We start from the raw sequence: 24,206 nt of genomic DNA, 5'->3' as shown, positions 1-24,206 counted from the left end.
ATCCCATTTCTACAGGCCTTGGTGCTTGATCTAGGTTTCTCAATCATAAAGCCATTTTTTTGCACCACAAAGGCATCAAGTTACAAGTATAAAAATTAAAAATCAATATAACCTGGAGAAATAGATTGATTGCTTTCATTTAACAGATACAAACTGCAATGATATCGAGTACACATGACAGTTAATGAAGAATAAGAGCATTCTCAGATGTCTGATGGGTTATAATATGCAGTCACATGAAGCTCAGTCTAAATATTCGGTGAGAGTTGTTGAGGAACTGCTTACCTGAGTGGCCTCGTGGGTGGTGACTGGACGCAGACAGCAACTTACAGCAAAGCATTAAAGTGGAGAGGAGCAGCAGCCAGTGAGTGAGGAGCATCGATTTTGCACAGAATCGCATCCTGATAGAGAGAGTAAAAACACAAGCGGAGAAAGACAAGTTGCGGCTATGTGTAAATTGACAGCAGTGTTTGAAACATCAGTGCAGACATCCAGAGCTCATTCATGGACAATGCACGGAAAAACTCAGAAGCATTTTCTCTTACTAACACTCATCTCGTTTGCAAAAGATGAGTTACAAGAAGATTAGCCAGTTACCTGAGATTTATGTTAGTCCACCATATGCCCACTTGTGCTGGAAAGATGTAGGGTCATGTCAACTCAGCACTGGACAAGTTCCTGACCCTTGAGCCCCATGCTATCAGGAAAATGACCTGCCTTCTGTTGTCCAGAACCTCACCAGGAAGGATGAAGAACTTCATACTGAGCTATTCTGTCACACTGATCGGTTAGAGGGCAGCACGGTAGCACAGTGGTTAGCACGGTGGCTTCACAGCGCCAGGGTCCCATGTTCGATTCCCTGCTGGGTCACTGTCTGTGCGGAGTCTGCACGTTCTCCCCGTGTGTCTACGTGGGATTCCTCCGGGTGCTCCGGTTTCCCCCCACAGTCCAAAGACTGTGGTTAGGTGGATTGGACATGCTAAATTATCCTTCGTGTCCAAAAAAACAGGTTAGGGGGGGTTATAGGGTTAGTGAGGGCTTAAAGTGGGTCGGTGCAGACTCGATGGGCCGAATGCCCTCCTTCTGCACTGTATGTTCTATATTCTAGAGGGGCGCTAGATGGGGGCTGTGACCCATCCTAAAGTAAGCTAAAGGAGGCTAATGAAGGGAGAAGAATATCATAGATTATCATAGAATTTACAGTGCAGAAGGAGGCCATTCAGCCCATCGAGTCTGCACCGGCTCTTGGAAAGAGCACCCTACCCAAGGTCAACACCGCCACCCTATCCCCATAACCCAGTAACCCCACCCAACACTAAGGGCAATTTTGGACACTAAGGACAATTTATCATGGCCAATCCACCTAACCCGCACATCTTTGGACTGTGGGAGGAAACCGGAGCACCCGGAGGAAACCCACGCACACACGGGGAGGATGTGCAGACTCCGCACAGACAGTGACCCAAGCCAGAATCGAACCTGGGACCCTGGAGCTGTGAAGCAATTGTGCTATCCACAAGGCTACCGTGCTGCCCCTGTATATGGGTATCTGTGAGGGAACTTAAAAACAAAAGGAACTAAATCAGCTTGTGGAGTGATGATATCATAGGTTTTGTTAAGTTTTAATGAATTGCAAAAGCTCACACACTTTCTTTATCATGCATTATCAGTTACATTGTGCCTACACTGCATACATGGATATTTGTATTTAGTTTCATATATTTCGTGTACACTATGCATTAAAGATCAAGAGATTGTAGGACAATTTCTTGACAGTTTTTGGTAGAGGATCAGCTTACATCAAGCAGAGTGAGTTTGTTGGGTCTGTCTGGGTACTGAAAGTGGGAGAGATTAATAAATAAATAATTTTTATTACTGTCGCAAGTAGGCTTACATTAACACCTCAATGAGGTTACTGTAAAAATCCTCTAGTCGCCACACTCCAGCGCCTGTTCGGGTACACGGAGGGAGAATTCAGTATGTCCAATTCACCTAACAGCATGTCTTTCCGGATATGTGGAAGGAAACCAGAGCGCCCGGAGCAAACCCACGCAGACACAGAGAGAACATGCAGACTCTGTACAGACCCAAGCGGGAATCGAACCCAGGACCCTGGTGCTGTGAAGCAACAATGCTAACCACTGCGCTACTGTGCGTAATAGGTAGTGTTAATTTGAGTAGTGGGGAGCTAACAATTGGTCAGTAGAATTATGACCATTTCCAACCACATCAAATTGAATATATGTGCATTTCTGTTGATGAAAATCGGTTGTAACTCCATTCAAATGCATACAAACCTTATTCAGGTGTAGATAAAAGTTCTTTGATTTACAGCTTTCTGCATACAATTTGACAATTGAACTAGTTAGTTATTGTTACAGCTGAAGGATGAACTCAAAATGAGGATGCAGAAGAGGAAATCCTGGATTTTAGCAGCAGATGTTTCAGTACAGCTGCATCTAGTGGTAGACAGTCAAAGAACACTTCCACGCCCAATCAGGCTGACAATTTCTTCCTTGAATATAGGCCCAACCAATCCCCATCAATCACCACTCTCCTCCACCTGGTTTAACTTGTTTTCGCATTGAACAATCCTTCAGCTCTGCTTAGTTCCTCCAGATTGTAGCCACTTAAAATGGCCAACTCCCGATTCGAAATGGCGAACGGCAAAGGCTGATGGGAAAGTCAGCCAACAAGACAAAAACCAGCAGCTGCAGGTTGGCTGTGTATTTACCTCTGGAAAGGCCAGACAAGATCGATACCAGCAACCATCAGCATAACAAAACAACAGCCATCTGCATACTAATGAGCAATCCCCGGGAACAATAAGCAACATTTAGACACACAAAGCCAAACCAGACTCTTCAGCGCCAGCAGAAGCCGACACAAAAGGAGGTGAACGACCACCTCAAGACCGCCCATCGATCAGGGAACCGCTCCAGCATTGGAGAAAATCGAACCAAGTGATTGGGACAAAGTCCAATCACTTGGGACCAGGTACAGGGTCCGCCCCGAAAGGCGGGAATTAAGCCCCAAGTTAAAATCGCTCTCTTCCTCAGCTCTCTTCACTCTTCAGCAGCTGATCAAACCTGTAAGTCTTACTTCAATGCTCGCCACGCGATGGGCGCTGCTAGCTATCAATCTGTACCAACTTCGAATCCCGCAGGCTCAGAACCTGAACGAAAGGCCATTTGTTTCCCTGACCTGGTGGGCCAGTTCCAAGTTAAGTATAGGCCTGTTAGTTGTAGAAGTAGCTTAAACGTAGAATTTGTGCATGAGTAGTGATTACTGTGTATAATAAATGTGCTTTGATTTAAATCTTACTAATCGGTGTATTGGATTATTGATCATTACTCGGACTTGAACCACGTGGCGGTATCATAAAGATACCTGGCGACTCAAGAGCAAAGGTGATAAAACAGAGCAATTAAACTAAGGCAAAGTTAGCAACAAGATAAACCTCAAGATGGGTCCTAGCTCTGCTTGCCTTTGTGTGCACAGTAAGAAGTCTTACAACACCAGGTTAAAGTCCAACAGGTTTGTTTCAAACACTAGCTTTCGGAGCACTGCTCCTTCCTCAGGTGAACCTGAGGAAGGAGCAGTGCTCCGAAAGCTAGTGTTTGAAACAAACCTGTTGGACTTTAACCTGGCGTTGTAAGACTTCTTACTGTGCTCATCCCAGTCCAATGCCGGCATCTCCACATCATGCCTTTGTGTGAGATATGTAGGACATTCTATGTTACAGTTCTGTTCAGGCTCCTCCTTCACCTCTTTAACTGGTGCATTGATGACCGTATTCGTGCCAATTCCTGCTTTCAGCCTGAATTGGAAAACGTAACTGACATCTCTTCAAATCTATCCTTCTCTCACCTTCACATAGTCCATATTAAAGTTTTCCCTTCCTTTCCTTGACATCTGTGCCTTCATTTCTGGTGGAAGGCTATCAATGAATATTCATGATAAGTTCATCGATTCCCACAGATACCTCAACGACACTTCACCACACCCTGTTTCCTGTAAGAAATCCATTCCATTCTCCCAGGTACCCCATCACCAATGAATCTTTTCGGACAATGCACCCTTCCATGCTTCCGATGTTATTTCTCGACCAACAATTTCCCTCATTGGGGTTGAAAGAATGCTTCACTATTTCATGCACTTCTGCTTTCACCTTTTCCCCTCCCACCCAGAACCATGATAGGACTCACCTTCGGCCCCACCAACTTCCATATTCAACAGATCATCATCTGCAATTTCCACCACCTCCAGCATAACACCTCCACCCAGCCTATCTTCCCCTCTCCTCCCCTTTCACAGCATTCAGATGGCACCCTGGTCTACTCTTTAGTCACCCACAACTTGTCCTTCCCCTCTGTTACATTTTCGTGCAAGCGCTGGAGATATCCGAACACTCTTTACATGAAACAGTGATTTACTGGAACTTTTTTCAATTTTAATATGCTGTATTCACTGCTCACAATGCTGTATGCTCTACATTATGGAGGACAGCTTTGTGGATTTCCATTCAGTCGGCAAGTATGACTTCCATTTTAATTCTACACCTTGCTTCCACTTTGACCTTTCTGTCCTTGGACTCCTGCAGAATTCCAAAGAAGCTGAATGCGATCTCAAAGCATGGCACCTCATCTTTGGCTGGGCACTTCACAGCCTTCTGGACTCAACATTGAATTTAATAATTGGAGAGCGAAACCTCTGCCTCAATTTTGTTACACTTTTCTTTGATGGTAGAGATTTTATTTCCACTTGTTCTCTCCTATTCCTTTTTTGCTTTCAGATGACATCTATTCAGGATCCTGACATTCAGGAGCCTCTTTTTTGTTTCTTCACTTATCCCATGGCCATTCTTATTGGCCATGCACCATGCAATCTCTTCTGCCTGCTACCTTACCGCCTACATTCCCTTTTGTTCTTTTTCTTACCCTCCCCCTTTCACTTCATCAACACCAACTACATTTACAACTTTCCTCAGTTCTGATTAAAGGTCACAGAATCAAATGCCTACTCTGTTTCTCTCTCCACAGATGCTGCCAGACCTGTTGAGCATTCCCAGTATGCTCTGTTTTTATTTCATAGAACACCAGGGCCTACTCTGTCTAAACCATTGCAGCAGTAGCTCCACGTCTTTATAAAGTGCTACCCAATTCCATTTCCTCTCTTTCTCATTATTCCCTCCTACTTTTTGGATTGTGGAGCATCACAAACACCATCAAATGAGTCTCTATCCAATCAGTCGCAGTTTGTCCCTCACTATATTTTGTTTATTAATTCATGAGATGTGGACGTCACTGGTTAGGCCAGCATTTATTGCCCATCCCTAATTGCTCTTGAGAAGGTGGTGACGAGCTGCCTTCTTGAACAGCTGCAGTACCTGTGGTGTAGGCACACCCACAGTGCTGTTAGGAGGGAGTTCTAGGATCTTCTGTCAGCGATAGTGAAGGAACGGTAATATATTTCCAAGGCAGGATGGTGAGTGACTTGGAAGAGAACTTCCAGGTGTTTCCCACCTGCCTGCTGCCTTCGTCCTTCCAGATGGTAGCATTTGTGGGTTTTGAGGTGCTGTCTAAGGAGTCTTGGTGAGTTCCTGCAAGTGCATTTTGTAGATGGTACACACCGTTGTCACTGTGTGTTGGTTGTGGAGGGAGTAAGTACTTGTCGTATGAGCAACGGTTGAGGACTCGGTCTGTATTCATTGGAATTTAGAAGGATGAGGGAGAATCTTATTGAAACTTACAGGATACTGCGAGGCCTGGATAGAGTGGACGTGGAGAGGATGTTTCCACTTGTAGGAAAAACTAGAACCAGAGGTCACAATCTCAGACTAAAGGGATGATCCTTCAAAACAGAGATGAGGAGGAATTTCTTGAGGAAAAGGGTGGTGAATCTGTGGAACTCTTTGCAGCAGAAAGCTGTGGAGGCCAAATCACTGAGTGTCTTTAAGACAGAGATAGATAGATTTATGATCAATAAGGGGATCAGGAGTTATGGGGAGAAGACAGGAGAATGGGGATGAGAAAAATATCAGCCATGATTGAATGGCGGAGCAGACTCAATTGGCCGATTGGCCTAATTCTGCTTCTATGTCTTGTGGTCATTTGGATGGGATGCCAAACAAGCAGGCTGTTTTGTCCTGGGTGGTGTCAAGCCATGATGTCAAGCGTATTCAAATGAATGCAACAAATTGAGCCAGCTCACATCTCCGCGGTTTCATGCTCATCGTTGAGCTTCCTCAATGCCTCCTGACACAATCCCATCAGAGTTCATCGAAGAAGGTCAGGCATGAGTAGAGGAAACAGCTGTTTGCTCAAAGTTGACTGTTAATTGTCTTTGCTGGTCTGATTGAGGGATTTAACCAGCTCACCGAGCAAACCAGACTGTTATTTGGTTCTTTCGTTTTCCCCTCTTCTGAATGCACTTATTCACGCTGAAGTGCTTCCACCATTACAGTCCAGCCTCTGGCATCTCAAGTTGCCATTCGTCATGTGAGAACTTGAATGGTGAGTTTTAGCATGCCATTTCACCATGAGGACAGTACAACCTATCTGGTAGTGCAACCACTTGATTTCTACATGCACAGTGTGGAGGGGTGACTGGCCAGCATGTTGCTTCATCGGCCAAAGACACAATAGCCAGTTGCCAGTGCCTTAAATACAAAGGTGGCTAATACCAGAAAATTTAGCACAGGTTGAATCAGGGACCCCCCTAAGCTGTCAGAGGCAATATGATGCTAAATGGTGCAACTACCACCTGAACTGTCCAGGGAGCTGGGCTGACCTTCCTGTGCTTTCAAAGCACAAGGAAATGCAGTTGATAGTTTAGTGGGGCCTTTCTTTAAAGATTGTATAAAAGATTATGAAACTCTATCAGTCATTGAGCGTACCACTAGTTGTGCAGGCAGGCTCAATTATAGTTGATGAATGTGTTTTCAAGTGATGAACGGTGAGAATCCACTGACCAGAGTTCAGCATTCCACTTGTCACCATGAAAGATCCATTGCAATTGTATTTCAAATGAAATTGTAAATCCATTCTGAAAAAAAAATCATTGATAACCTTGGTGCAAATACTCAACAGAAGTAACCTATGTAAATAGATTTTTGATGTTGCTGTACATGGTGAACCGGAGAAATTCTTAACCGCAGGTTCCAAACAAATGGGTTTTCAGAAAAATTGTGGATTTAAAGTGGTTGTGGCTTTTTCTGGAAATGTATATATTACAATTTAATTAAAAGCAGTTAAATAAGGTGCTGGAGAGATGCCTTCCCGTGTCAGCCATCTTCTACAAACTCAAAGTAGAAGACAGGATGAGGCAAAATGTGAAGTTTACATCATATGCAGGTCACATCTTACCTTCCATAAGATGACCAGCAACACAATTCCAGTTCGAGTATGAAAGGATATCATCACTAGGTTAGGAATTCATGAGAACATTTTTATTGCGAAGCAATATCCTGCCTCACCAACAGTTTAAGTTCACTGTCCTTTCCATCTTCTCACTCTGCACCAACTACGGTTTGTTCAAACCATGCATCATTCTCTCATCCCTTGTGCCAATTCATCCTTGACCCCTCCTTTCTCAATTCAAGCTTACATTCGCCTCACCGCACCATTCCCCCTTTGTCTCCGCCGGCATGACTCTACTACTCCCTCCTTTATTCAGATAGTACTCTTCTCCCTCCCACATTCAAAACTGACATCCTGCTTCATTCCAAACCACAGTCCTTCTTCTCACAGTTTCAAATGGAACATTCTCCCTTCCCCCTTCACTTATCCAAGGATTCTGCTGCTCTGGAAATGGAGACCTGCTTTGTGCTGTATGTGGGAACTCCTGAACTCTCAAGCATTCACAAGAATTCTTTTCCAGGAATTTGGTAGAATTCCAGTGCCTGGAGCAGCAGCATCCGGAACAAATTCAGAACAGCTCCAATTGTCATCACAAACATAGTGAAGCAGACACTGGCTTCAAAGTGTTATTCAAAACTGCTATGTATCAGAGAAAACATTCCTGTTGGCTATGCATCACCATGTGATATGTAGTGACGTCAGCAGAGTGTGTGGGTTTTAGGCAGATCACCATCTTGATTGTATGGGCATCACCCCTCATAAACCTCTCATCGTGTTTTACAAGAATCCAGATTGTGGGCTTGGATGTGGGCTTGGGTGGAAGTGGGGATATGGGAGAAGGGGGATATGGGGGAAGGGGGGATATGGGGGAAGGGGGGAAATGGGGGATATGGGGGAAGGGGATAGGGGGAAGGGGATATAGGGAAGAGTTATATGTGGGAAGGGGATATAGGGAAGGGGTATATTGGGGAAGGGGTATATGGGGGAAGGGGGATATGGGGCAGGGGGATAAGGGGAAAGGGGGGATATGAGGGAAGGGGGATTTGGGTGAAGGGGATATGGGGAAGGGGGATATGGGGGAAGGGGGGTTATGGAGGAAGTGGGGATATGGGGAAGGGGGAATGGGAATAATGCCAGCCTAAAGAAAAGGGGCAGGTGATGAAGGTGGCCAATTTAAAAACAGAGGGCAGAAGAGAAAAAGGGGAAAAATTGAAGCATGAACTGAGAGAAGGAGAGAAAGAGTCTCAGCAGGGATTGAGAGGTGGTGGAGGAAAAGAGAGTGAATTGGAAATGGATTGCTGGCATGAACTGAGGAGAGGCTTGAGAGAAGACGGGAGACAGAAGAATCGCCATGAACTTGGGGTCAGGTTACTGATGTGAACTTGAGGAGGGGTGAGGAGACAGAAAGATCAATGAAAGTATTAACTTGGAGGGTTAAGGGGAGAGGAGTGCGAACAGGAACTGACAGAGGGTGGCGAAGAGCATCCATGTGTTACTCTGACAAACATATAAATCATAAATGACTGATCAGCTTGAACAACTTTCCTAGAATTTACAGGGCAGAAGTAGGCCATTCGGCCCATTGAGTCTGCGCCAACCCTTGGAAAGAGCACCCCACACCTCCACCCTATCCCTGTAACCCAGTAACCCCACCTAACCTTTTTGGTCACTAAGGGGCAATTTAGCATGGCCAATCCACCTAACCTGCACATCTTTGGATTGTGGGAGGAAACCGGAGCACCCAGAGGAAACCCACGAAGACACTGAGTGTGCTGATACATATCTACAATTGAATACATTTTCTGCAGAAGAAATAAGTGAAATTTCTGACATTTTGAATCAGGTTTTTCCACTATTACAAGTAATGACTTGTATATGACATGTATACCTGTAGCTTATGTTGTGACAAGCCCATATCCTACTGCACTTTCAGTGTAACTATTTGTCATAGGCATATGCTCAAGCTATTTTTGTGTTGTCAAGTTTTTTGAGACTCTATCAGATTTTTAATGGTTGTTGATGAGCTTTTTCTTTTGATTTCCTCGGTTGGCACATTGTCCTTAAAGATGCATCACTGTAAAATATGTAGTTTGCTTGTCTGCCAACAGTTTTGGTAGTCAATCATCTGTCTAGGTAGCATAAAGTTTTTTTTTAAATTGGCAAGCCAGTGATGCTTTTAAATGGCTGCTTAATATATTTGAAATAATATTTAAATGCAAAATTATCATGTATCTTACCTTGCTGATTATTATGTTCAGATAAAAATCTGTTTCAACACATTCTTCATGGGTTTAGATTCCCAGCTGATATAGACTAGAAGCATCCCTATGGACCTCTGATCAGCCTCTCTTCATTGGAAGCTGTCAAGGAAAACAGCAATATTTTAGACTTTCCTATTGACCTCAAGGAATGTTGGAATCAATAGGAGTATTCCTGAAATGTATTAAATGCATGTTTCAAATTGAAATTACAATAATATTGCAAACAGGAAAGGGCCACTTATTTCTGAAAGTTTGGCAATAGCAGGCCAGTCAATGGTGTCACATGACCTATCTTGTTGACTTTGGATTTATCTATTTATCTGTATGGATTGAGCAACGATGGAAAGGATGAGAGGAGGAGGAAATTTTGCACGCAATCAAGTTAATGGCATTTCCTGCCAACCAATGCTGAAGCGTATTTAACAGTGGGTCTGTGCAATAAATCCACAAAGCATTGACGTTGACAACCAAGGCCTAACATGTGACAACACAGGATTTAGCAAGTTTGTTTGCTTGCCTTTCAAACAAGTGTTGCTTTTCTGTGCAAAATAATTTTAGATTGAAAGACACAATACAAATAATGTCATTGTGTTCAGTTGTCCAGTGCATTTTCTTGCCTGGTGTATTGTCATTTACCATAGAAGCCCAAGAGTGCAGAAGGAGGCCATTCAGTCCATCGAGTCTGCACCACCCCTCTGAAAGAGCACCCTAGCTGGGCCGTTGCCCCAAGCCCATGACCCCACCTATCTTGCATTTTGTTAGACATTAAGGGATAATTTAGTATGTCCAATCCACCTAACCTGCACATTTTTGAATTGTGGGAGGAAACCGGAACACCCGAAGGAAACCCACTCAGACACGGGGAGAACATGCAAACTCCACACAGTGACCCAAGGTCAGATTTGAACCCGAGTCCCTGGCGCTGTGAGGCAGCAGTGCTAACCACGGTGCCATCATGCTGTCCTATGCTAACCTTTCCGTGCTGACCGTGCATGCATGCCCTATTATTTCTAAATTCTGTCAGGACCACTACATGAATGACAATAAATATTTCTAAGAACATATATGGAGAAAAAATATATAAACCTCCTGTCACCAATCATTCTTTCTTGCATGCCAGACACATTAAATTTGAGTCAGCAACTCTCATTTCACTGAATCCTTCCAATCGCTGTCTAAAATAAATATGTAAAATCAGTTTGTTTGTCACTCTGAACACGCCAAGGCCAAGTTTGTTTATATCGTAGCTCTCAAGTTTTTCAGGCTGGGCCCCAACTTGAACTTTCTTCAGTCAACATCTCACTAAATGATTTCACAGCTTCTCATACCCTCTAGCTAAGGATGTTTATTTCAACAGCACTTATGTTCAGAGATGCTTCTCTCCACGCAGTTCTCAAAGCAAACTGAAAAAGTGAGGGAAATTGTTTATTCTATAAATAGAAAACATTATAATATTTTCTCACTGATCTTGATATTCTATCTGTGCCTTCCATAATTTCCCTCTCCCTCTTTTGCTTTATTTGTCTAGGATCCTTATTTACGTGGGGACTACAAAACCGGGCAATTAGGGACAATTAAGGGAGACAGTGTAGTCGTGGTAATGTTACTGGACTGCTAACCCAAAGGCCCAGGCTAATGCTCTGGAGACATGGGCCTCAAATCCCATCACGGCAGCTGGTGGAATTTAAATTGCAGTTCAGCGAAAGCCAGCCTCAGTAATGGTGAGCATGGAGTTATCATCTCTTATTGCAAAATCCATCCACTATGTTAATATCCTTTAGGGGAGGAAATCTGCCGTCCTTACCCGGTCTGGCCTACATGTGGCTTCAGACCTACAGCAATGTGGTCAACTCTTGACTGCCCTCGGAAATGGCCTACCAAGCCACTCAGTTCAAGGGGCAATGAGGGATGGGCAACAAATGCTGGCCCTGCCAGGGATGACCACAACCCATGAAATAAATATTCTTTTAAATCAAGCAATAAAAGGAAGGTGTGACGAGGGTACAAGAGGTGAGCACATGATGTTGTCTTATTTATTGAGAGGCGGGCTGTTGGAAGCACTTGTTTAAATAGGTTTATGAATTTTGCACGTCTTCATCATGATAGATTTTATTGTAGTTATAAAAGAAAAGTTTGGAATTGCATTGTGTTTTCCACAAACTCGGGATATTTCAAAGCATCTTACAGCGAATGAAATACTTTCTCTGCTGTAATATGGCAAACTTGAATTTGCATACAGTAGGGTCCCGTGAACAACACCATGATAATGACTAGGAAATCTGTTTCACTGATGTTGAGTTGAGTGATGAATATTGATCGGACAAGGGAGAACTCTCCTGCTATTCTTTGAAGTAGTGATATTTTCAGGTGTACAATGGAAGGGGTGAGCAAGGCACCTTATTCAAAGAATTTAGTTTGCTGGATTGTAATTGGACAGTAAGTTAAATTAGGAAGAAATTGTGTAATATGATTGATGAATAATGGAAATAAAAGAACAAAGGAGAAAAACGAATGCATAAACACTAATGGTGAAGAGGATCGACTGGTAATTTAGTGATCACGATATAGGTGACAGACTGAACACACAGACAGATTAAATAAATTTTATTATAAAAATACACTTCCACTTGTTAAACCATTAGTGAATCCGATTCAATGATGCTTGGAGTTCTGCCAGTTCAACAGTGGTCCCACTCCAGCTTACAGGGGAATGAATCAATACCTGAGTAAATGCTCCCTTTAACCAAAAATCCCAATTAACAATATGTCCATTATAAGAATGTGAGGAGACTACAATTGTTAGCACTTTCAAATGATCAATTTTAATTAAGTTGCTCTAACATTCACAGCTGCGAAAATCAGAAGTTCATAAGATATAGGAGCAGAATTAGGCCATTCAGCCCATCGAGTCTGCTCTGCCGTTCGATCATGGCTGATATGTTCCTCATCTGCTACCTACAATGTTACAGACCAAGAGCTGGATTGCGAAATCAGCCAGAGCGTCTCCTCCCTAGAACACATGACCTAGGAGTGGGAGTAAGCAATTTAGCCTCCCGAGCCGAACACCCATGACTGACCCCATCCTGTCCTCCACTCCACCGTCCTGCCCGTTCTCCATAACCCTTCAACCAATTACCAATTAAAAAGCTGTCTAACACCCCCTTAAATCACTGTCGCAGCATCCACCACACTCTGGGGTATCATAACCCTTTGGGAGAAGTAGTTTCTCCTCAAATCTGTTTTAAACTTGCTACCTCTTATTCTAAGATTATGTTTTAGTTGCCCCACAAGAGGAAGCATCAGCTCCACGCCTACCTTACCCATACCTTTTAGCATCTTGTATACCTCAATTAGATCTTCCCTCATTCTTCCAAACTCTAGAGAATATAGGCCTAAACTGTTCAATTTCTCCTCATACGACAAACCCTTTAACTCTGGGATCAATGTAGTGAACCTCCTCTGAACTGCCTCCAATGCAACTACATCTTTCCTCAAATAAGAGAGCCAAAACTGTGCACAATACTCCAGGGGTCTTACCAATGCCTTGTATCGTTGCACAACACTTCCTTTCCTTTATACTCAATTCCTTTTGCTATAAATGCCAACATTCCATTTGCTTTCCTTATTATCTGCTGCTCCCACATGCTCGTTTACTGTGACTCATGCACGAGGACACCCAGATCCCTCTGCATCGGAGCACCCCGAAGTCTCTCCCCATTCAGATAATTAGTTGCCTTTCTATTTTTTCAACCAAAATGCATGACCTCACACTTATCCACGTTAAACTCCAGCTGCCACATTTTGGCCCACTCTCCTAACCTACCTATAACCAATTGTAAGGTTCTTATTTCCTCATTGCAACTTACTGTCCTACCTATTTTTGTGTCATCTGCAAATTTGGCGATAAATCGTTCTATCCCTGTATCCAAGTCGTTAATATAGATTGTAAATAGCTGGGGCCCAAGGACCGAACCCTGTGGCAACCCACTGGTTACATTTTGCCATCCAGAAAAAGACCCATTTATCCCGACTCTCCGACTCCTGGCCGTCAGCCAGTCTTCTATCTAAACTAATAAATTACTCCCATGCAATCTCACCTTGTGAATTAACCTTCTGTTCGGCACCTTATCAAATGCCTTCCAGAAGTCCAGATATTCTACATCTACAGGATCTCCAGTATCCACTTTGCTTTTTATATCTTCGAAGAACTCAAGCAAATTAGTCAAACATGATTTGCCCTTTATAAAAACATGCTAACTCTGTTGGATAGCGTGTTGGCTTCCCAAATGTCCCGATATGACGTCCTTGATAATTGATTCTAACAATTTTCCAACAACAGATGTTAAACTAACTCGTCTATAATTTCCCACATTCTACCTCCCACAAGACATAAGAACTAGGAGCAGGAGTAGGCCATCTGGCCCCTCGAGCCTGCTCCACCATTCAATGAGATCATGGCTGATCTTTTGTGGACTCAGCTCCACTTTCCGGCCCGAACACCATAACCCTTAATCCCTTTATTCTTCAAAAAAACTATCTATCTTTATCTTAAAAACATTTAATGAAGGAGCCTCTACTGCTTCACTGGGCAAGGAATTCCATAGATTCACAACCCTTTGGGTGAAGACGTTCCTCCTAAACTCAGTCCTAAATCTACTTCCCCTTATTTTGAGGCTATGCCCCCTAGTTTAGCTTTCACCCGCCAGTGGAAACAACCTGCCCGCATCTATCCTATCTATTACCTTCATAATCTTATATGTTTCTATAAGATCCCCCCTCATCCTTCTAAATTCCAATGAGTACAGTCCCAGTCTACTCAACCTCTCCTCGTAATCCAACCCCTTCAGATCTGGGATTAACCTAGTGTGGTGGTATGTATTAGGGGTCATGTGGGACTGTGAAGCCGTGATGCTATTGGCTGACAGATCCCGGGTCCTGGTTGGCTGCTGACTCCTGGCTCCGCCCTGAAGGCGGAGTATAAGAACCCGAGCTTCTCCCCGCCGCTTCATTCTGTTGCTGAACTGCTGGGGACAAGTCTCGCTTAATAAAGCCTGAATCGACTTCATCACTTCTCGTCTCTCTCGTAAGTCATTGTGCGCTACACCTAGTGAATCTCCTCTGCACACTCTCCAGTGCCAGTACATCCTTTCTCAAGTAAGGAGACCAAAACTGAACACAATACTCCAGGTGTGGCCTCACTAACACCTTATACAATTGCAGCATAACCTCCCTAGTCTTAAACTCCATCCCTCTAGCAATGAAGGACAAAATTCCATTTGCCTTCTTAATAACCTGTTGCACCTGTAAACCAACTTTTTGCGACTCATGCACTAGCATACCCAGGTCTCTCTGCAAAGCAGCATGTTTTAATATTTTATCATTTAAATAATAATCCCTTTTGCTTTTATTCCTACCAAAATGGATAACCTCACATTTGTCAACATTGTATTCCATCTGCCAGACCCTAGCCCATTCACTTAGCCTATCCAAATCCCTCTGCAGACTTCCAGTATCCTCTGCACTTTTTGCTTTACCACTTATCTTAGTGTCGTCTGCAAACTTGGACACATTGGCCTTGGTCCCCAACTCCAAATCATCTATGTAAATTGTGAACAGTTGTGGGCCCAACACTGATCCCTGAGGGACACCACTAGCTACTGACTTCCAACCAGAGAAACACCCATTAATACGCACTCTTTGCTTTCTATTCACTTTAAAGCCGACGCCGGCACGCAATTCTATGCAGAGCAGAGCAGAGAATAGGCGCCATTGGCGCCGGCGTGGTTGGCGCGGTGCCGGTCGGGGGCCACTGTACGCGGCTCCCCCGTCAATGCTCGGCCCGGGATGGACCGTGCGGCCGTCGTAAAAAACCCAAGTCCCCGTCAGCTCCGTTCACACCTGCTCTCTGCTGGCGGGACCTCGGCGTGGAAGGGTCCGGGGGCGGCCTGTGGGGGGGAGGGGGGCCGACCTGAGGGGGACCTCCGATGTGGCCTGGCCCGTGATCGGGGCCCACCAATCGGCGAGCTGATCTCTCTGGCTAGGGGCCTCCTTTCTTCCACGTTGGTCCCTGTAGCCCTGCGCCATGTTGCGTCGGGGCCAGGGCGGAGAAGGGAGCCACTGCTCATGCGCGCGTTGGCTCCGGTGCCATTGCGCATGTGCGGACCCTGTGGCGCCCAGTTCACACCAGGATCAGCAGCTGGAGCGGCGTGGATCACTGCAGTGCCATGCTGGCCCCCTGTAGGGGCCAGAATTGCTGATCCTGAGGCCGTGTTGACAGCGTCGAGAAGCGCGACAATGTTTCCGTCGGTGCCAACTCTTCGCCTCAGGATCACAGAACCCCGCCCATAATATGATTAAATTTGCCCATTGAATTTTGTGGGATTTTTTTTTAACCTTCAATGAAGTTTTCCTCTAAGCCCCCAGCCTGTCACAAAATCTGGGATATACCGAGTTACTCATTTCTTGAACAATTGAATATAGTTGCCAAACACATTTGTGGATTCTGAATATGTGCAATTTGAAGAATTCCCAAGCAGACATCATTGGGATTCTCTCGGTGGAAGTGAAAGGGTATTCACTCTCAGCTTATAACCATGTCCATTTCCTTTTTGTTCAAAAGACTTCAAAGCAATTTGAAGATTGAATTCTCAGAACTTTTATTTCCGGCAAGGTTCCCATGTAAATGATTATTAACTCCTCGCTTTCTCTTGTAGCCTACTCATTTTCACTTCCGAGTGTTACTTAGATTAGCAATACCTAAGTCCACCCTCCGCAATACTTACCCACACCCTCTACCAGCTAAGTCCTGACTCTACAGCACTTCGAGTGTTCAGAGACTTCTGTGCTACCTTTCCAGTGCTGCTAGACCCTGGATCTCCCTCTAACACTTCCAGGCAACAGGACGCCACACCTCCTAGTGCTTCCTCCTAGTGCGAAAAATCGTTCACTTTACAACATCATAATTTGAGTATGGTTGATCGACATTTGCTCTCAGGGGTAGGATATCATCTGACATCAAGTGTGGTCTTGTTTAACTTACATTCTTCATATGAGATGTAGATGTTGGAATCAGATTCTATGCTTCCAAATGACATTTTCAGTGCTTTGAATCAATGACCTGTTTCAAGCATTGAGATGAGTGCTTTCGTTGAAGTTGATATTTCAACAACTGAGAATCTGCCGTAGTTGTCAGTGACAAAGAGCAAGCGTTCACCAGTGTGTCAGCCTGCAGAATCAACACTATCATCAACCCATAGACCTGGAGGTAATTTAGACATCTTGAGAGGATCATGAAGATTTGACATTATGGTTGCCTGGCATGGCAAACACTGATTGGTTTTGTGCTCTAACATGTGGTCAATTCTTGGGAACCATACCTTTTCCCAATGGAGTTGTTTGGTTTTGATAATTCCCTGGTGACCTTCACGTGCTATATTGACAACACATTCCCTCAGTGGGTGCAGATGGCCATACAGTTTCTGTGTAACATAAGGTCAGATAATGATGAGCTTATTTCAAACATTGTGAAGATCTTGTCGAGTGTGAACGATTTAATTTCTAAATGCTCTCTCAATCACGTCTTTCCTGTTTTGTGATTCCACAGCTGCCATACATAGGTGCAATGATTTAGCTCATTTTGTTGCTTTGATGTCAGCTAGTTTTCGCGACTTTGGCACCACATTTCGGCTTACGTCGTTAAGATGTTGTATGGCAACCTTTTCCTCGCAACCAGAAGGACTCAAAGGTCCAGCAATCAATATCGTTGGGTTGAGATTGCCTGGCCTCTTGAAATTGAACTTGTACTGTTGTAATTTGAGTATCCAACCTCTGTTCGAGTAGATGGTATGCTGTATGGGTTGTTAAACTTGGCTTACTAGTGGGTTTTGATAGATTATTGATTGAGAATCCTTCTTGCTCTGCTGATGAATAATGCTGTTCTACATTACCAATCTGTTTGCCATCACAATGATTGATGCGTTTCCTGCCTTGTCTTTATGAATGGGAAATACACATAACCCAGCTGAGCACACATGCATGACTAGTTGGATTTCTGAGGCATTTGGGCAACTTGTTAACAAGTGTCGTTTAATGTACAGCCTTTTTGTGTGATTTTGTCCACTCCCACTTGGTGGTCTCTTTTGTCAGATCACATACAGGGCAAATAATATAGCAAGATCTGGAATGAAGCGACTACAGTATCTGATGAGTCCGAGCAAACTCCAGACTTCCTGCACATCCTGCAGCGTTTGTATTAGCATCAGCTGTCTGTGGATCAGGTGATATGCCATCTCTGATGAAAAGAATACCAAATAATTTGATTGTTTCATGGAACAGGCACTTATCTTTGTTCACGATGAGCTTACATTCTCCTCAAACGTAGAGGGATAAAGAGGAGGTAGAATATTGGGGGGGGGGTGCCATTGATAGGCAAAGGGGCATCCTCACAAAGAAGGTACCCCTCCTTCCTGTCCAACAACAGCTCACGTTGTCAAAGCTGCCGAGCCGCTTGGCTTCTTTCGCTTTCCTCCACATTGGATTGGATTTATTTATTGTCATCTGTACCGGGGTACAGTGAAAAGTATTGTTCTGTGTGCAGCTCAGACAGATCATTCCGTACATGAAAAGAAAATACATATAGGGCAAACTACAGGAGTGTAGTACTACTCAGTATAGAGGATGTGTGAAGAGATCAGATCAGTTCATAAGAGGGTCATTTAGGAGTCTGGTAACAGTGGGGAAGAAGCTGTTTTTGAATCTGTTTGTGCCTGTTCTCAGACTTTGTATCTCCTGCTCAATGGAAGAATTGGAAGAGTGAGTAAGGGTCTTTGATTATGCTGCCTGCTTTCCCAAGGCAGCGGTAGGTCCATGGATGGGAGACAGGTTCGTGTAATGGACTGGTCGGTGTTCACGACTCTCTATAGTTTCTTATGGTCTTGAGCCAAGCAGTTGCCATACCAGCCTGTGATGCAGCCAGATAGGATGCTTTCTATGGTGCATCTTTAAACGTTGGTAAGAGCAATATGGACATGCCAAAATTCCTTAGTTTCCTGAGGACGTATAGGTGCTGTTGTGCTTTCTTGGTCGTCGCGCCAACCAGGGTGGACAAGGACAGATTATTGGTGAAGTGCACACCTAGGAATTTGAAGCTGTCAACCATCTCCACCTCGGCCCCGTTGATGCAGCCAGGGGTGTGTACAATACTTTGCTTCCTGAAGTTAATGGCCAGCTCTTTAGTTTTGCTGACATTGAGGGAGAGATTGTTGTCATTACACCACTCCACTAGGTTTTCTATCTCCCTCCTGTATTCTGACTCATCGTTGTTTGAGATCCAACCCACTACGGTTGAGTCATCAGCAAACGTGTAGTCATGTGTGCATAGGGAGTATAGTAGAGGGTTAAGTATGCAGCCTTGCGGGACCACAGTATTGAGGACTATCATGGAGGAGGTGTTGTTGTTTATCCTTACTGATTGTGGTCTATGGGTCACAAAGTCGAGAATCTAGTTGCAGCATGAGGAACCAAGTCCTGGGTTTTGCATCTTTGATATGAGCTTGGCTGGGATTATGATGTTGAAGGCTGGGCTGTAGTCAATAAATAGAAGTAAGATGTAAGAGTCCTTGTTGTCCAGATGCTCCAGGGATGAGTGTAGGGCCAGGGAGATGGCATCTGCTGTGGACTGGTTGCGGCGGTATGCAAATTGCACTGGATCTAGGCATTCTGGGAGTGTGGAATTGAGCAGAGTCATCAGAATTAGGCCTTTAAGTGTCCCCTTAAGGGTTCAATAGGTCAAATAGCAGGCAGGCTACCTGACACCATACCTATTCACATAACAGGTGGGGCATTGGCTGTCACCTGCTTTGTTTTACATGCCCCCTGCCTTCAAGTATGTCAGCGGGGGCGGCACAATTCACCCTAGGAATTCCTTTGTTCCCCCTCTAGACTCCCTCTGCTGGTACATGGTAGCCTTAAGTGGACAAAGTGCACATTATAATTTTCAATACGGCTCAGTCCTGTTGCCTCAAAAGATGGAAAATAACACCAGCAGATTAGTGTTAACAGGCGAACACTATTTGATCTGATAGTTTTACTGAAGAAACAATATACAGAAGCAAAGACCCAGATGACAGAACCTGCCTCCCAAATACTCAAAGTTCCTCAAACCTACTCCTAATGAGTCCAATTCCAGGCATGTGCCTCATTGCAACAACACACTTTCCAGTACTCCCAGACTCAGGGTCCACTCTCAGAATACTTCCACAACCCAATAATGCCAGATCCCAGACCCCTTTCCAGTGCTGGCAGCTCCCAGTCTTACCCCCAAATCGATGAATCAATGTCACTGATAACGGGCAGAGAGAGCTCTGTCCTGATAAAACTTCCAATTTACCATAAGTAATGTCACAAGACAACAACCCATGCAAATACTATACAGTGCTTTAGTTTAATTTAATGATTGCACTTTTAATATCTTGCCATTGTCTCTTTGTTTCTATACATTGTTCCTTATATAAATAAATCAGATCAAGTAGTTTTAGCACCTTCTTTAAATAAATCAGATCAAATAGTTTTGGAAAAATATGTGGGTTCCATCAAAAGATGGAAAATAACACCACCAGGTCTGTCAGAAGAACGTGATGTACAACCTACACATTTTTTCCCAGTTAACAATGTAGTTTGGGGTTAATTGTTAAAGCTGTGCAGACTGGTCTGCATACAGAGGAGAATAAACATGCAGGTGTTTGTTCTTCACAGATTTGATTTGCTTGTGGAAACTGCCGTCTGACATGAACACAAATGTAAATCTGAACTGCACCAGTGGCATTGGAAGTACACTTGTAAATATATATTCTGTATTCCAAGCTCAATTGGAAGCATTCTAAAAAAGCCTATTTGTGGTTCAACTAGAAATACTAAGTAAAGGAAACTTTCACACAAATGTCACTACACACAGCAACCTGGCAAATTTGTATTTTGGGATGAGCTTTTATTCACTTGCTCAATTCTCGGCATTCCAGGTTTCATAGCTCACTAACCATTCGAGGAAGTATCCATGTACCCACTCTCATCCCCTGTCTTCGCCACCAAGACCCCCCCCCCCCGACCCCCCCCCCCCCCCCACACTCCCCCACCATCCCACAGGATCATCCATTGTGTTTTCTGACACACTCTCCAAAATCTGGAGCAATCACTTGCCTGACCCTCTGACAGTTGCTGGTTTATGACACAGGGAAACCTCGAGGAGGATTTATTTTTAAAATGAAGAAGCCGTGGTGGGGGCAGTGGGAGCTCACCCCTATCAACAAAATGGCTGCTGAATCTGGCCAGTGCGTCAGTGCATCCTAGTGACAGCAAAGTGCTGAGAACACAGTTGCTGAAAATGTGCTGCAGATTATTTATCATATTCTCAATCAGTGTTGACACTCAAACTCTTAAAAGCTCCCCATAAACATGAAAGTAATCAGCCTTCTTCCATTATTTACCCCATCTATATGTGAAGTGCTTCATAAAGAATGGCTGCTCCATGCAAGCACAGTAGTTTCATATTCAATCCCTTCGAGGAGAACTCCCAGAGTAATTTCCCTGCCATTTAACTTGTTTTTTTTTTCATTTTTGCTTGGACTAAATAATTTATCAGGTGATAAAAGGTACGTTGTTCATCACCTACTCTGCCCACGTCTATACTAAGTATTGCAAAGCCGTTTGCTCTAATGAAGGTTTACATTAATGAAGTTCCTCGTACTTCACATCATAATTTTGTTGCAAAATACAGAAAACCACAGACAGTGGCTAGTTATTTGTAAAAGGGCATTTTATTAAATACAGCTGTAAGGTTATCAAAGAAATGTGGGTTGATTCATTCGAACTAAACTTCTTTGAAATATTCAACGTTCTTTCAACTAAAACAATTTTCAATCAAACCCCAATATTAAGTGAAGGAAATAAATTCAGTAATCAAATACAAAATATTTAAACAGCAAATCACTGCCTGGTTCCCTGTTGTAATCTCTATTTAATTAACATCAGAAATAGAAAGAGACTTTACTGTTAATTTAGTCATTTATCAAAATCCAGAACATTCACCTATTTCTCCCTCAGTCACTGATCATGCTGCTGTTCATTCCAGGTACTTTTCTATATATTATTCCTGGGGGGAATCATCACCTTGTTTCAAATCTCGAACACAGGTACATGTAGCAAAGAGATGATACAGGAACAAAGCAAAACATTGTGGATGCTGGAAATCTGAAACATAAAATGCGGGAAATACTCAACATCAGAGTTAGCATTCCAGATCAGTGAGGAAGGGTCCTGATGAAAGGTCACCATCAACCATTTCTCACTCTGCAGATGCTGCCTAACCTGCTGAGTATTTCCAGCACTATGCACGTGATTTGATGGAAAAAATAAGTATGTTGTGGGTGGGTTTAGTGGGGTGTTTCCAGGCACATTTAGCACCGGGAACAGCCCCGCTATCGAATGGGACACTGTTATTTTTCCTGGCCTCGGCGGGGAAGGCCTCACTGAGGCCGCGCTTACCTCATTTCCTGCACTGAGGAGCTCCACTCGTCAGTGCAGGAATAGATCGGGTGGCTATTTGGAAATGATGCTCTGATCTCTCGATCCCCCAATGCAACCAACCCCCCCCCCCCCCCCCACCCCACCGCCCCAACCCCCACCCACAAACGCCCCAACTTACCTGTTGGGCAACCCACCTCATAAGGGCAGGGCTTTTGGTGGATTCAAGATTGAGTCCACGGGTTTTGGCGATTCAACCAAAATGTAGAGCTTTAACACTACAGGCTGCGATGTTAGACTACCCGTTTGACCATGTAAATGGCCAATGCCGATGATGTCTTGGCAATGGTTCTCTTAAAGTGCCTCTGTTCAGCTACAAGGCTGCTTGTGAGAAAACACTAAAAGTACTATGAATACATACAACAACATGTGATATAGTATGAATACACACAACAACATGTGATACAGTATGAAAACACACAACATGTGATACAGTATGAATACACACACATGTGATACAGTATGAATACACACAACAACATGTGATACAGGAAAAGCAATCCCATGGTTCCATACTCTCAACAAGGAGAGGCATTATGGGGAATGTTTCTCAAGCACAAAGTCCAACATTTCACCCAATAAAATCAATTAACAGATGATCAGTAGCCGCGACTCCATGATTTCCTACAAAGCCTCCCTTGCGAGTGCTGTTCCCTGGTGGGTGATCAGCCCTGAGAAGTCATCCATGTCAATTTCATCGGGCTATATAATCCCTACAGTGCAGAAGGCAACCATTCAGCCCACCAAGTCCGCACTGACCCTCCGAAAGAGCACCCCAACCTAGGCCCACTCCCCCACCTTATCCCTAAGGGGCACTAAGAGGCAATTTAACATGGCTAATTCACTTAACCTGCACGTCTTTGGACTGTGAGAGGAAACCGGAAGAACTGGAGGAAACTCCACACAGTCACCTAACGCCAGAGTCGAAGGCGCTGTGACGTATCAGTTCTAACCACGATGCCACCCTTTGTATTTATTGGAAATGTTTTATTTTTGTATGGACCATATTTTTAAGAGCCTTTTAATAATATCTTAATTTCCTTTCGAAACAGTTCACAAAATCAATCTGCGGCCATTGGCAAAGCCTGTTCTGATATATGTATCCAGTATGAAAAATCATTGCATTGCCTTTACATTTATAATCTAATAGAGCTTTTGACATTTATCATACAGAGTCAGAAATTGCATTCCTGCAAGAGAGAGAGTCTGGAAAAGGATTTCACCTCTCCACTAAAATCATATAAAGAGTCGTTTGTAACAGATCGCAATTTGTTATAAATATTTTCCTAACCAATCAAATAAATGTTGCATCTACAGAAATAAATATTTGCATGAAGTACATAATGAGAGGTGAATTTATTTTCTTGTCTAGGGCACAGTTTTATTTTTGCAATGAATGTCAAGAAACATAAAAACATGAGAAAAGATGAACTCATTTGCATCTTACCTTCTTCAGCACTTACCAAAATATTGCATTAAAGTTTATATATTATTTACAGCATTTCGACAAACTTGAATAACATTACAGTCCTGGTACAGCTTATTACTTGTCTACATAGAAAATCGTTGCATTTGAGTTCTGAGTCTAAACCTATATAAAAGAATGGCTATTGGAATACACAGTGCAGAAGGAGGCCATTCGGCCCATTGTGTCTTCACCGACCCACTTAAGCCCTCACTTCCACTCTATCCCCATAACCCAGTAATCCCTCCTAACCTTTTTGGATACTAAGGGCAATTTAGCATGGTCAATCCACCTAACCTGCACGTCTTTGGACTATGAGAGGAAACCGGAGCACCCGGCGGAAACCCACGCAGACACAGGGAGAACGTACAGACTCCACACAGCCAATAACCCAGTGGCGAATCGAACCTGGGACCCTGGAGCTGTGAAGCCACAGTGCTATCCACTTGTGCTACAATGCTGCCCATTGTTTCAATCATTTTAATTACAATATAAAATGTAAAGAATTGTAACAATGGATTCTGCACTCACTCATTTTATTCT

The 24,206-nt window shown here is 43.7% G+C and overlaps 1 long non-coding RNA gene across 1 annotated transcript in view; it reads right to left on the bottom strand.

The window, feature by feature from the left end:
* Positions 1-274: 274 nt before the first annotated feature.
* Positions 275-24,206, bottom strand: part of LOC140387738 (uncharacterized) — a 33,858-nt gene continuing 9,926 nt past the window's right edge. Inside the window, exons 2-3 of the long non-coding RNA XR_011933989.1 lie at positions 9,599-9,721; positions 275-401 (exon numbers count right to left, since the gene is read on the bottom strand). This is a non-coding gene — a long non-coding RNA (uncharacterized lncRNA). The remainder of the gene's footprint in view (positions 402-9,598; positions 9,722-24,206) is intronic.

This window comes from Scyliorhinus torazame, chromosome 13 (genome assembly GCF_047496885.1).
Source record: "Scyliorhinus torazame isolate Kashiwa2021f chromosome 13, sScyTor2.1, whole genome shotgun sequence".
In the NCBI taxonomy this organism is placed as follows: Eukaryota; Metazoa; Chordata; class Chondrichthyes; order Carcharhiniformes; family Scyliorhinidae; genus Scyliorhinus; species Scyliorhinus torazame.
Note: the sequence above shows the minus strand (reverse complement) of the source record. Positions and strands in the feature narration are given on the sequence as shown.